Source organism: Sinohyriopsis cumingii, unplaced genomic scaffold, assembly GCF_028554795.1.
Source record: "Sinohyriopsis cumingii isolate HCF-2022 unplaced genomic scaffold, ASM2855479v2 utg000198l, whole genome shotgun sequence".
Classification (NCBI taxonomy): domain Eukaryota; kingdom Metazoa; phylum Mollusca; class Bivalvia; order Unionida; family Unionidae; genus Sinohyriopsis; species Sinohyriopsis cumingii.
The window spans coordinates 2,130,493-2,144,081 of record NW_028315875.1 but is presented as its reverse complement, the minus strand read 5'-3'; the positions used below and the strand labels follow the sequence as shown (position 1 = coordinate 2,144,081).

At 32.7% G+C, this 13,589-nt stretch overlaps 1 long non-coding RNA gene across 1 annotated transcript; it reads left to right on the top strand.

The window, feature by feature from the left end:
• Positions 1 to 691: 691 nt before the first annotated feature.
• Positions 692 to 12,826, top strand: LOC149774574 (uncharacterized). The gene is made up of 2 exons (XR_016416784.1): positions 692 to 4,741; positions 4,819 to 12,826. It is a non-coding gene; the product is annotated as an uncharacterized LOC149774574 (long non-coding RNA).
• Positions 12,827 to 13,589: the final 763 nt, after the last annotated feature.

The window sequence follows — 13,589 nt, the reverse complement described above, 5'->3', positions numbered from 1 at the left end:
TCCCTACACCAGGAATCTACGTAACGCTATCTGAAGGGAGACCTCTTGGTCCAATTTTAGCTGTTTAAAATCTGATAGTTTGGTATCGTCTGCATATAAGTTGGTAGATGAAATACAGTTGCCTAATTTCAATGGCAGATCAAAAGAGGAGCAGGCCTAGGATTGATCCCTGTGATATTCCACATATAATTGGTTCTTTTTTTAGAAAAATTGCCATTTATTTTGACAGACTGTTTTCTCATTGTTAGATATGATGTAAACTATTCAATCATTGAATGGTCACATTGATAAATGCTCAATTTGTTGATACGAATATTATGATCAACAAGGTTAAAATCTTTTACTAAGATCATCTTGTTTGGATCCAACTAATTTTTCTTGATCTAAGGCAGTAATCCATCTATCCATTCAACTTTTGCTAAAGGGGACCTATAGACAAAGCCCACTAGGAATGGCTTTGTATTTGATTGATTTACCTGGATTCATATTGCTTCAATTCATCTGATTCTAGATCAAGTTTCCTTTCAACTGATAAACCATTACTTACATAAACAACACCACCTCCATCCACTGAACATCTATCATGTCTGATTGGTGTGCCATAACCATCAATAAACAACACCACTTCCATCCACTGAACCTCTATCATGTCTGATTGGTGTGCCATAACCATCAATAAACAACACCACCTCCATCCACTGAACCTCTATCATGTATGATTGGTGTGCCATAACCATCAATAAACAACAAGTCATGATTATCATTTGTATTTGTTTCTGCTAGACCAAGAATATGGATAGTATTGTCTTTAAATTCATTAGGTCTAACTTATTTATACATTGTATATTTCTATGCTGGATATATAGACCTTTTCCTTTAATTCCTTGATTTAATATGTCCTTAAAGTAAATAACACTTGGAGGGATAGACAAAGAGTTTGGTTCCATTGTTACATTTTACAATTTCTTGAAGCATGCAAGTAGTCTTTGTTAGAACATTTACAGGCACATAATATACTTCCACTCTCAATACATCCATCACAGTTGTCACTTTGAGAGATAAAATATTTAACTGAAGTCCCAAAGGAAACAACATGGATATAATCACCCAGTAGATTTCCCAATGTTTATTTGGAAATGGTAGATAAACTATGTCTCATGAACAGGGCACTATTTTTATAGCCACAAGCCTAGCATATGTTGCTAGTGTGAAACATTTCACAGTGTATGGCCTTGTGTCCATGTTCCCAACAGTCATGGGGTTGAATTTTCATGGTATGTCTGGATGCATCAAAGCCATGCCCAGGTTCAAAGCAATTGTAACACCTCCCTAGCTTGTCTGGCTTTCTGAAAGTATTGTCATGGTTCATGTCATATCTTTGAGCACTGTATTTGACACTCACAATTGGAACATGTTCATTTATTGCATGCAGAATAGTGAGAAGGTCCCCTTTTCTTGAAATGGATTCTGTCCTTAGCCATGAAGTGTTCAAGCATCAAGCCAGACTTTGTAACAAATGCAATTTCAATGTCAGTCAGTTTGTCTCATTCATTGCATAGGTGCTCTATTATGGCATTCAGGTTTCAAATATCAGTGTCAGTTTTTGGAGGACTTAGGCAAATGACTTACAATCAGAGTTGTCAAAGATGATGTTATTCAGAATATGATTTTAAAAAATCTTCTATTTGTTCAATGCAAATGTTGTTATTAACATCATTACCAACAACACTAATGACCATGTCAAATTGAGAAAGGTCTCTTTCTCTGATCACATGAAGCATGTGACTAGTTCCCACCCCAGATAAAAATGACATGACTTCGACCCAAGTTTTAAGACCTCTTTCACAGACTTATTTAATAATCAAGTCATCAATCAGCAAATTTCCTGATGCTTTGGGCTGCTTGATTTTCTTTGATCAGAAGAATCCCAGGTACTGGTACTGGAAGAGCCATGAGTGTCAATGCTAATGTTAGAATAGCAATGCTCACCATTCACTACATTTCTGTGACCTGAGCTTATCTTGACAGAATTAGTTGTATGATTTCCATTGACAAAACACTGTGAGAGTGAAGACAAGTTTTTATTTGCTGTAGTAGAGAATAGCTTTCAGCATGGTTCCATTATTCACAAATTTGTCCATATTGCTGTTGATCTTTTGAGTCTATGCTGTGATAGATCATCAACAGCTGTGACCTTCTTGTTGGTTTTCATTACTTTGATGATATTGTCCCTGCTCTTTTCAGATTCTTCTTTTACCAAACTTACAAGTTTCTAATGTCTTATATTTTTGACAAGATAATTTCAGGATCAACAGCAGCAGAACCATATTTTATTTTCATTTCTGAAGTAGGTTGTATTTGTCTTTATTCAGCTGCTTCACTTTATCATTTAGCTTACTGTTTTCATCATCAAAGATGAGACAGCAACTCGATGATTGGCTAAGGTCACATTTTATTGTTTTGTTTTGTTTGTTCCAGTGATTCAGCTTTCACCTTCGTTTTTGATATTGTTCAGCAAGCTTTGATGTCTGTCATTTGCTGACTGGCATTTTGTTTTCAAATAGTCATGTTCTTTTGATATACTTATGTTTATTGGGCCTTCAGTTTTGCAGTTTCCTGATGCATTGATTTATTTTCCCTCATTAGGGCTGGTGCCTTCTTATCCTTGCCCACAACAACTCCGTCAGCAGAGAAATGTTGTTCTGATGGAGCTTCAAGCTGAGGATTATAATAATCCCTTGATATGGCTGTCATCCGTCTGATTCACATCGTAGTTGGTTAATGGGGCCTGGACTCACTGGACAGCCTGGCTAGGATTTCTGAATAGTTTCCTCTGATTGATTTGAGGTAGAACCACTAACTTCCATATCTGAATTCCCAATGGAGGAAAGATTTATTAGATTTCCAGTTAACTTAAATGCATATCATCTCTTGACAGTGTGGGAGACTTGTTTGTGGGTGCTACATGCCTGAAGTATACTTTGATTACTGTTACTGTCATGGTTACTATCATTGGTTTTAAAATAAATTTATCGGGCAAGGAGCTGAGATTCATTTTAGTCCAGTCTTTATAATTGGGTCCCTGAATAAACAGAGTGTCTGTGGAATTGTAATGGGTCACAGTAACTTTGTAGGACTTTTGATTGTTTGATGAATTTAATGAACGATACCATTATGCTTATGATCAATTCCTTGTCTGTATATAAGGTTCAGTTTGGCTTTCCATTCAGATATACATTTTACATCAGAAGCAGTTACAGAGTTAGCATTGTATTTCAAAATAATCTTCATCAGTATCTGTAGTTTGTTTAACAAGAGTAACACAGGTCGTATCTAAATTGCTGAGTAACACAGGTGGTATTTAAATTGCTGAGTAACACAGGTGGTATCTAAATTGCTGAGTAACACAGGTCATATCTAAATTGCTGAGTAACACAGGTGGTATCTAAATTGCAGAGTAACACAGGTCGTATCTAAATTGCTGAGTAACACAGGTCGTATCTAAATTGCTTTTTAAAAATACTGAAAATTTGCTGCCCTGAAGTGAGTTGTCATAGATTGGGTTCAAAAGATTGATAGGATTTTCCATGATGAGCAAAGTAACCACTGAATAAGATGATTGAGTTCCAGATTAGCATACTTTGAGTATATAATCCATTCTGATTCATTTAGTAATGATTGATAGGAAACTAGTTATTAGCTTCCAGTTGTAACTATAGTCAAAGATATATTGCCCGATGTTAACATTGCTAAAAAAAGACCCATTGAATCTGAATATAAGACACAAAGAAGATATGATTACTCCTTAAAATTCAGAATGACTACATGTCCACTGATGAGTAAACCTGTTGTCTTGAATATCCATAGAACAAAGGAACCATAATCTGCCATGTTAAATCAGGCTGCTGGTAGAGCAAATTTTCACATCACAGAATAGTTTTTGCATAGCAATGAAAGAGAAAAATAATGTCAAAGATTCATAAAAGTAATCATGATGTAGTCTTTTGGTCAAAAATATTTCATGGATAATGAATTAAACACATTTTCCTGGATTTAACTGTAGCTCTCAGTAATGGTCTCTCATCACCTTTAATTAAGGTAACAGTCATGATATCATGTGTAAAATAACCATATTTCCATATCATACTTGTCTCAAGTGAGTTTCTTTGTTATTGCAAAATCATACTTGTCCCTAGTAAGTTGCTTTATTATTGTAGTATCATACATGTCCCATATGAGATGCTTTGTTATTTAAATATCATACTTGTCCTAAATGAGTTGCTTTGATAATGCAATATCATACTTGTCCTAAATGAGTTGCTTTGATAATGCAATATCATACTTGTCTTAAATGAGTTGCTTTGATAATGCAATATCATACTTGTCCTAAATGAGTTGCTTTGATAATGCAATATCATACTTGTCCTAAATGAGTTGCTTTGATAATGCAATATCATACTTGTCCTAAATGAGTTGCTTTGATAATGCAATATCATACTTGTCCTAAATGAGCTGCTTTGATAATGCAATATCATACTTGTCCTAAATGAGTTGCTTTGTTATTGCAATATCATACTTATTTCAAGTGATTTGCTTTGTTTTTGCAATATCATTCTTGTCCCTAGTGAATTGCTTTGTTATTGTAATATCATACTTGTCTTAAATGAGTTGCTTTGTTATTGCAATATCATACTTGTCTTAAATGAGTTGTTTTGATAATGCAATATCATACTTGTCCAAAGTGAGTTGCTTTATTATTGCAGTATCATACATCTCCTAATGATTTGCTTTGTTATTGTAATACCATACATGTCCAAGGTGAGTTGCTTTATTATTGTAATACCATACATGTCCAAGGTGAGTTGCTTTATTATTGCAATATCATACTATCATACTTGTCCTAAGTGAGTTGCTTTGTTATTGTAATATCATACTTATCGCAAGTGAGTTGCTTTATTATTGCAATATCATACATCTCCTAAATGAGTTGCTTTGTTAATGTAATATCGTACATGTCCTAACTGAGTTGCTTTATTATTGCAATATCATACTTGTCTCTATTTAGTTGCTTTGTTATTGCAATATCATACTTGTCTTAAATGAGTTGCTTTGTTATTGCAATATCATACTTGTCCTAAATGAGTTGCTTTGTTAATGCAATATCATACATGTCCTAAGTGAGTTGATTTGTTACTGCAATATCATACTTTTCTCAAGTGAACTGCTTTGTTAATGCAATGTCATACTTGTCCTAAGTGAGTTGCTTTGTTATTGCAATATCATACTTGTCCTAAATGTGTTGTTTAATGCAATTTTGCCGACTCCAACTAATAAATATTTGAATACTATGATACAACTTAATGAGTATTTCTTTTTGTTACATATTACATGTATGTAATTCAGATATACAGTAAAATGTCTTTATTAGGTGACTGTTTGAAAAATGCTACATGTTGAGTTCTCCCTATTTTCCTACCACTGTGCCATATTCTGGCAGGGGAGAAAGTAACTTTGACCTAAAATCTGAGCCCATTGTGGCCCTGAGTTTTTAAAAATTCAAGTTTGAACTTTGCCAGTCAATGTTGAAAGGCTACTGAAAACCTACAACAGTTTTGTTGTTATATTTTTAGAGTGCATCTTTTGTATCCTATGAATAATTTGTCATTAGTTTGTAAGTATTTAGTGTCAAATAATACTTCAAATATGTCACTTCAGATACTGTACAAAAACATACCATCATTCATTATTATTCTTCGCCATCCATCCTGGGAAACATAAACTGCCAGATATTTTTTTTCCACAATCAAGATCTTAATTTTTTAAGATTTAGCATAAGTTGTTAAAAAAATGTTGGTCATTTTTATAGTGGTCTGTTTTGAATTCAGCTGGCAAGATAGTAAAATGTATAACTGAATTGAACAATTTGTTTACAATAATGTAAATCAAGATATATAATCATTAGTAAAAATATGTTTAACAATTTAGCAATCATATTTGTACTATAAATATAATTTCATCCCCAGGTATACAAAAAAATGTTGCTTTACAATAAGCTAAAGAAATGTTGAAACCAACGTATATGAGTTTAGTGAAACCTTTCATCACTAGTCTCCTGTAGAATATATAGTCTTTTTAAAATGAGGTTATTTGCTTTTTTAAAAGCGCTGTGGGTTAAATGTGTATGTACATATGTAATAAAAATTAAAAAAATTATTTATGGAGTGTGACTCATTTTGTGAAGGGCTTATCTCCCTTGAGGTCCACTTAAGAAGTATAACAATGTGCATCATGCAAAAGTTGATAATAATTGTTATCTATGTTAACATCTATAGTATTATAAATACTAAATTCTATTAATATATACTTGTAAAACATAGATTAAGATATCTTCTTTCAAATATTGTAATATGTTTTACTAAAAACTGTGCCAGAATACTTCAAGCTTTCTTTAAATTGCTCCATCCTTTGTGTTGGCGGATGAAGGTTTCCATGAGATGTTAACCTTGGCTGGTTGTAGATGAAATGTTGAAAAAGAAAAATCAGATATTGATTGGATGTGATAAGTTGCTCTTTACAGGAGATAACTTTACTGGGTGATTGTACTGCATATGTGAAAAGTACAGTTCGTTTTGTTTGCAGTTCTTACTGCATACCTGCCATAACAACAAATGTACTGCACACAAAAACCCAAGAATATTTACTCCCAACCCCCCTGACATGGTTGTGTTTAGAAAAACTTGGTTTTCAATAAAGGGGTGGGGGGGGGCACTTTTTTATGACAACAGTACATGTCTGAAAGATTATGGTCTTTTTAAACAGTAAACAGTCCTTCTTAGTGGCCATGTAAATCTATCCTTGGGAAAATTGATACAGCAGATTATCATGGAGTCACATAAAAGGAAGTCCAATGGATTTTGAAGACAGAAACTTGGTATATTTTTTTTTATTTAATGTCTGTGTGGCTGTGTTTATGAGTGTGGGCATATGTGTGCATGTCTATGAATTTCCAGTAATTTTATATATGATTATATGAAATGATAACTTGTTCTAAATTAGACATTGTTGTTTTCTTAAGGTCACACACACTAATCCCCACTTGGGACCTAAACAATCACTTTTTTAGACACATACACCCCCCATCACTGTCAGGGAATATAAAAAAAAACGCAACTGGTGATGGACAAGCAGACTTTCATCAGTAACTGCTTGCATTGTCTAGAGTAAGGCAGGGTGGATGTGACTGCATTGTCTAGAGTAAGGCAGGGTGGATGTGACTGCATTGTCTAGAGTAAGGCAGGGTGGATGTGACATTACCACATAAAAGGTGGCAAAACAGATCAAAATGTTAAAGTGGTGATAAATATGAAAACCAAAAAGGTGAAAAACAGAAAACTGAAAATCTTTTCCCTTAATCTAAGAAGAATGTCTAATTACTTTTTTGATCATTTAAAGAATAGAGTAAATCCTTGTGTTTAAATATTAATTTTAAAACAAAATATTTCTTTTTGATAATCTCTTTGTTCTATCGAGTTAAGAATAAACATCACTACAAAAACTTCAACATAATTTTGTAATATCTAATTTTTTAAGTAATTTCTATCTTTTGAAGATTTGTTTTACAAATTATGAATCTGAGACTTTGTACATATAAGTATATGCACTTTCTCATTCTTTTTATTTGGTGAAGGTTTTATGTGCTTATATTGCACTTATTGGTAGTAAAATGGGGTGTGATACAAAGACTTTTAAAGTTTTCATTTTATTCCGATCAACAAAATTCAAGATCACTGAGAAAAGAGGAGAAGATTCCAAGAAGAAACAAGAAATAAAATAGAAAAAATATCTTTATTTATATCATTTTCTTATGATCAGAACAATTGTCAAAAGAAAATTTGAATTTTTTTTCATTATTTTTATTTATTTGAAATGCTTGTATTCATAACAAGTTTATTTGAAGATCCATGCATGCTTATTTTACATAATCGCCTATTTTTACATATGCATTTATCTGGATTTCAGAGTATCATACACAACTGCATATAAGTCAATTTCAGCTATGAACTGCACTGTCACAGATCTGCTGTCTCATAATGTCAGGTCTGGGTTTATGCTATTTGTTCAAAGTAATCATTAAGACAGAACTGATTTGCTGGTGCATTATACATTGGCAGATCAGGGTCTGTGTTGTTTGCAGTTGAACGTATAAGCAGGTACAGACATTAATTATTATGATGCATACCTTGTATCCATTGGTATCACTACATGTACATGTTTATCTCTGTCATCATATTTTAGTACCTAGTCCAATTCCATTCATCCAGACATATTAGGAGATTGATTCACATTTTAGTACATCAGCTAAATTCCATTCATCCAAAATTATTTGGAGATTGATATTGGTTTGGAAAATCAGTTGTCAGGATAATCCATTATAACTCGAATGGGAATCAAGATTTTTGTGGACATGGTGGGAAATTCCATGTTAGTGAATAATCTGGATAATAGGCATCACACTGTGTTATAGCAACCATTTAAACCAAATCTATGGTCTATTTATAGTCAAAACTATTCATAATATGATAAAGTTACTTGGAACATTTGGTACAGCTTAAAGAAATGAAACCAGTCTGCAAATTCAATAATTTCAGCCATTTTGCAAGTGTTAGAATTTAACAGATTCAAGTACCTTTGATTTCTTATGTTTTAATGTACATATTCCAGTCCATGACATCACCAATTATGACATCATGTAAGGCATAAGCATAATAAAAGAGTTATCCAAATGTATTTATAAAATCATTTCACTACTCTAACAATATTTTGTTTTCATCAAATAAAAACAGCATATTTTGTCATGTGATTTTTTTTCATCAAATAAAAACAGCATATTTTATCATGTGATTTTTTTTCATCAAATAAAAACAGCATATTTTGTCATGTGATTTTTTTCATCAAATAAAAACAGCATATTTTGTCATGTGATAAATATAATCTTATGAGTATGTTCATTCTAAATGAAATTAATGAAATTCAATGCATTAATTTCAATCATTTAATCCAATAATTTTATTGAATGAAAATAATTCACTTTGTTTTAAATTTTATTGAAATTTGTACTTATGTATGGTTTTTTATATAATGATATAGTTTACTGCCATAAAAATGCTTGATATTTCCAATATCAATATTATTGTAGTTTCAGTAATTTTATAACAATGCAAGGAAATACATGATATATGATATTATAGATGTATATTTTCCAATTTTGCTTATTTGATGCACACCTGTAAATATATTCTTATTCTTGAATATTTGGCAATGTTTGCAATATTTGATGGAACAAAATTTCTTTTGAAAACAAAATGTTAAATTTGTTTTTTTTTAAAAATCTTATATGGTACTTTGATATATATGGCACACACAGATTTTTTGGATCCAGAGTTAGTTCTGCCATATAACATGCATGTGTTATAATACATTTTAAATTCTTAATTATTTTGCTCATTTTAATAGTGTGACAATAGTCGACCATTGAGATATCAAAACTTTAACTGGCACTGACTACCTTTAAAAATACCACTCTGAGTAAATTAAATATTGATTACTCTGTTGTAAAAAAGAAGTATCAAATACTGTGTTTTACAGTGATAAATAAAAAAGAACCAAGTTTACTACTAAATAAAAAAAAATAAGTTGCAAATTTATCTAGACAAAGAAAGGTGTCAATGTTTATCACATCAAAAATGTAGCAATCACTGATTACCTTGAAAGATCACAATGACTGCTGTATAGTAACCAAGAAATATCAAATACTGTGATTTAGAATGAGAAATAAAACTAAGAACAAAGTTTGTTTCCCAAAGTAGAAAAGTACCAGCTAATTTCATACATTACCTGATCCCTTATTATTTTGTTTGATGATATGTCACTGTTACCTTAGCAGACAAACCCTAGTTTTAAAAAGATGTTCCCTAAATGTACATCTGATGAGAATATCAAAGATGCTGAAGTTCTAAGTATATTATATCAATTCAACCATGAATAAAGGCAATAAAAAGCAATGAAAAAATTCGTTAGATTAATCATTATGAAATATTGAACTTTTATTGTTACAGCTTTAATATTTGTTACTTCACACATTTAAATGTAAAAATGATGGTGTATAACAAAAAGTTGCAGCGAAGTGAAATTAAATTAGTTCATTAACAGTAACGTTCAAAGAACAAGACTAACAAGGTTTGTAAGCACTATTTAATTATTTAATAAGGCTAGTGTATGCGTGTGATTTGGATTTTTAACATAGCTTTAACAATTTTTCAGTCATATCGCTACGATGTCTGCAGTGTGACAGTTTATAGTGATGTCTAGCACTGGGTCATCATGCCGCAGATATGTAGCATGATGTCCCACCCAGTCAAATTATCCTGACACCAGGCTGACCAGTCCTAACACTAACCTCTTAATGGTGAGCACCAAGCAAGGCAGCTGTTAGTGCCATTTTTGTAAGTCTTTGGTATGACTCGGCCGGGGATCATACCCACAACCTCCTGCATCTGAGGCGGATGCTCTAACTGCTAGGCCACCAGAGCAGTCAAGGCTAGTGAACAATTCAATTACAATGTGACAGATTTAATATTAACAAAGTGTGAATGTGATGCTCACCTGGAAAAGTTTGCATTTTCTTCTTCAAATTGTGTACCTATACCTGAAAATAAGAAAATTATGTTATAAAGTGTGCAATATGCACACTAAGTATGGAGTGTGTCATTCACTTTTTGCATTATGTAAACTGAATAAGGTGTGTGTCATTGACTTTTCGCACTAGGTATACTAAATAAGCTGTGTGTCATTGATTTTTTTGTATTATGTATGTTTTATTCCTAACTGAAAAAAAGAAAACTACTGGTATAAATAGCTATATTTGTATAACATCCATTTGTAGTTTTTTGGCTTGATGAAAAGGCTTTTACAGATTCATCTTTCTTTTAAACCGGAATTGCTAATTCTGTAAATTTGTATGGTGCCTTAATTGCAGTTAGAGGACATTATGATAATAATTCCAGAAATGGTCTTTATATAGAGTAAATAGTGTCCTATCTCAGATGGCAGTTTATACAAATATTACTTTAATCTGATGAAATAAACAGTAGAAATTTAATTGACTCCAATTAAAATCAGATTAGTTGAGTTGATACTAGATTTATTTGAATCTAAGTATTGTATCCCAGCATTCATTATTTCATTGGACAATGGCCTTCTAAAATGAACTTCATGAGAGGCTAGTGACATCTAGTGTGCATGGTATCATATTAACCAGAAGCAGGACATTACCCGCCCCCCCCCGTTAAATCCTCCCCCCCCCCGCCACAACCCCCTGCCATTTAGCCCTCTCATTATATTACCCCACTGTTTATTACCCCCCTTCTACAAGAAAAGGACATTAGCAAAGCAGAGTCCAAAATGCAAACTACACAGACCCAGATCTCCTATTGCATAATGCATTGGCAAATCTGGGTCTGTGCAATTTGCAATGAGTAATAAGTAGACCTTAATTTGCTGGCACATTATGTGATGGCAAATCAAGCTAATTCTTGATAGAGGTTAGATTCAGCTTATAAATGACTATATACCCCGTTAGTTGAATTTCTCAAAAAATAGACATATATTAAATTGTTTTGATCTCCTTAATACAGTTAATGTTATAAAACAAGAAGGAACAACTTAACAGCTCAGTATTTCTTCAGACAGGTTTGTACAAGTTAGTATTTGGAATAATTTAAGTTAAATAAGAAAGCTATGTTTTGCATTTAAAAACATTGTCAAAAGCCATGGGTGATAATTCACTAAGCTACTGTATCTCGTTTGACCACATGTGTGGAGATTTCTTCATTTCTCATGAATGTCGATTGTGACCCTGGAGCATGACTATTCACACTGTCTAAATGAACCAATCCAAGTTTCTCTTTCAAGCACAGTCATTTATCAATCAATAAAATAAACAATTTTATTGCTGTGTAAGAGATTGTTAAATTTTGTTGCTGTTGATATGTTTTTCTTTGTGCATGAAGCGGGCAGCCACCTTTGATACAGGAGCATAGCAAGTTAGTGCCTGTAGTTTGCACTGATGATCAAACAGAACAACATAAGGTTTTTCAAGTCACTAAAAGATGTGACTGGCCTTCTTTTGTTATACAGTTTAATAATTCAATTTTTTAATAGGATTTATGGCTTTATATGTAACGCTCACAGAAGATGTCACTATTACAGTGTACTCTACAATATACAATGAAGTTTAAGGTAATTTTAGTTTTCCCTTTGTTTTGCTATTTTCCACTTAATCACTTACAGGTGTCAGACTGTATGAATTTTTAATTACAGTAAAATTATTATGACTTGAATATCAGATATTTGAATACTTGGTTGTTTCCTATATAGCTCTATTGTCTGTGACCTCAAAAACGTCAAAGATTTGGGCCAATGATATTTGTTTCTCAAGTCCTCCTTGACATATACTGTTGTTCAGAGGAATGTGTAACAATGAATGCTTACATGGTAACTAAATTTTTTTGGGTTTTTTTTATGATGGAAGGTATTACAAAGAAAAAAACTGAATTGGAATGTTTTTGAAATATGCTAAATGAATGCTTTGAATATGCCTTTTATTTTTATATACTCTAATAAGTTTTTAGATGAATCTTTCAATGAAAATACTTCATTTTGTTTTTCTTATTTCTATATTTGACTGTTTTTCTCATTTGCACTGCATGAGCTACCTGTTCTGGAAGATATTGTTTTATATTAAGAAATAAACAAGAGTAGTACTTTCTGCTTCTCTTTGTTTTGTATTCATCATTTGTTTTTCTCAGACGTGTTTTATTTTCCTTCATAAATATTTTTATCTTGATAAAGGCATTTATTGGCATCACATCATTGTCTCCAGTGCAATAACTTCCACCTGTCCATCCATCAATGTGTCCATGAGAAAGGCATTTATTGGCATCATGTCATTGTCTCCAGTGCAATAACTTCCTCCTGTCCATCTATCAATGTATCCATGAGAAAGGCATTTATTGGCATCATGTCATTGTCTCCAGTGCAATAACTTCCACCTGTCCATCCATCAATGTATCCATGAGAAAGGCATTTATTTTGGCATCACGTCATTGTCTCCAGTGTAATAACTTCCACCTGTCCATCCATCAATGTATTCATGAGAAAGGCATTTATTGGCATCACATCATTGTCTCCAGTGCAATAGCTTCCACCTGTCCATCCATCAATGTATCCATGAGAAAGGCATTTATTGGCATCATGTCATTGTCTCCAGTGCAATAACTTCCACCTGTCCATCCATCAATGTATCCATGAGAAAGGCATTTATTGGCATCATGTCATTGTCTCCAGTGCAATAACTTCCACCTGTCCATCCATCAATGTATCCATGAGAAAGGCATTTATTGGCATCATGTCATTGTCTCCAGTGCAATAACTTCCTCCTGTCCATCCATCAATGTATCCATGAGAAAGGCATTTATTGGCATCATGTCATTGTCTCCAGTGCAATAACTTCCACCTGTCCATCCATCAAT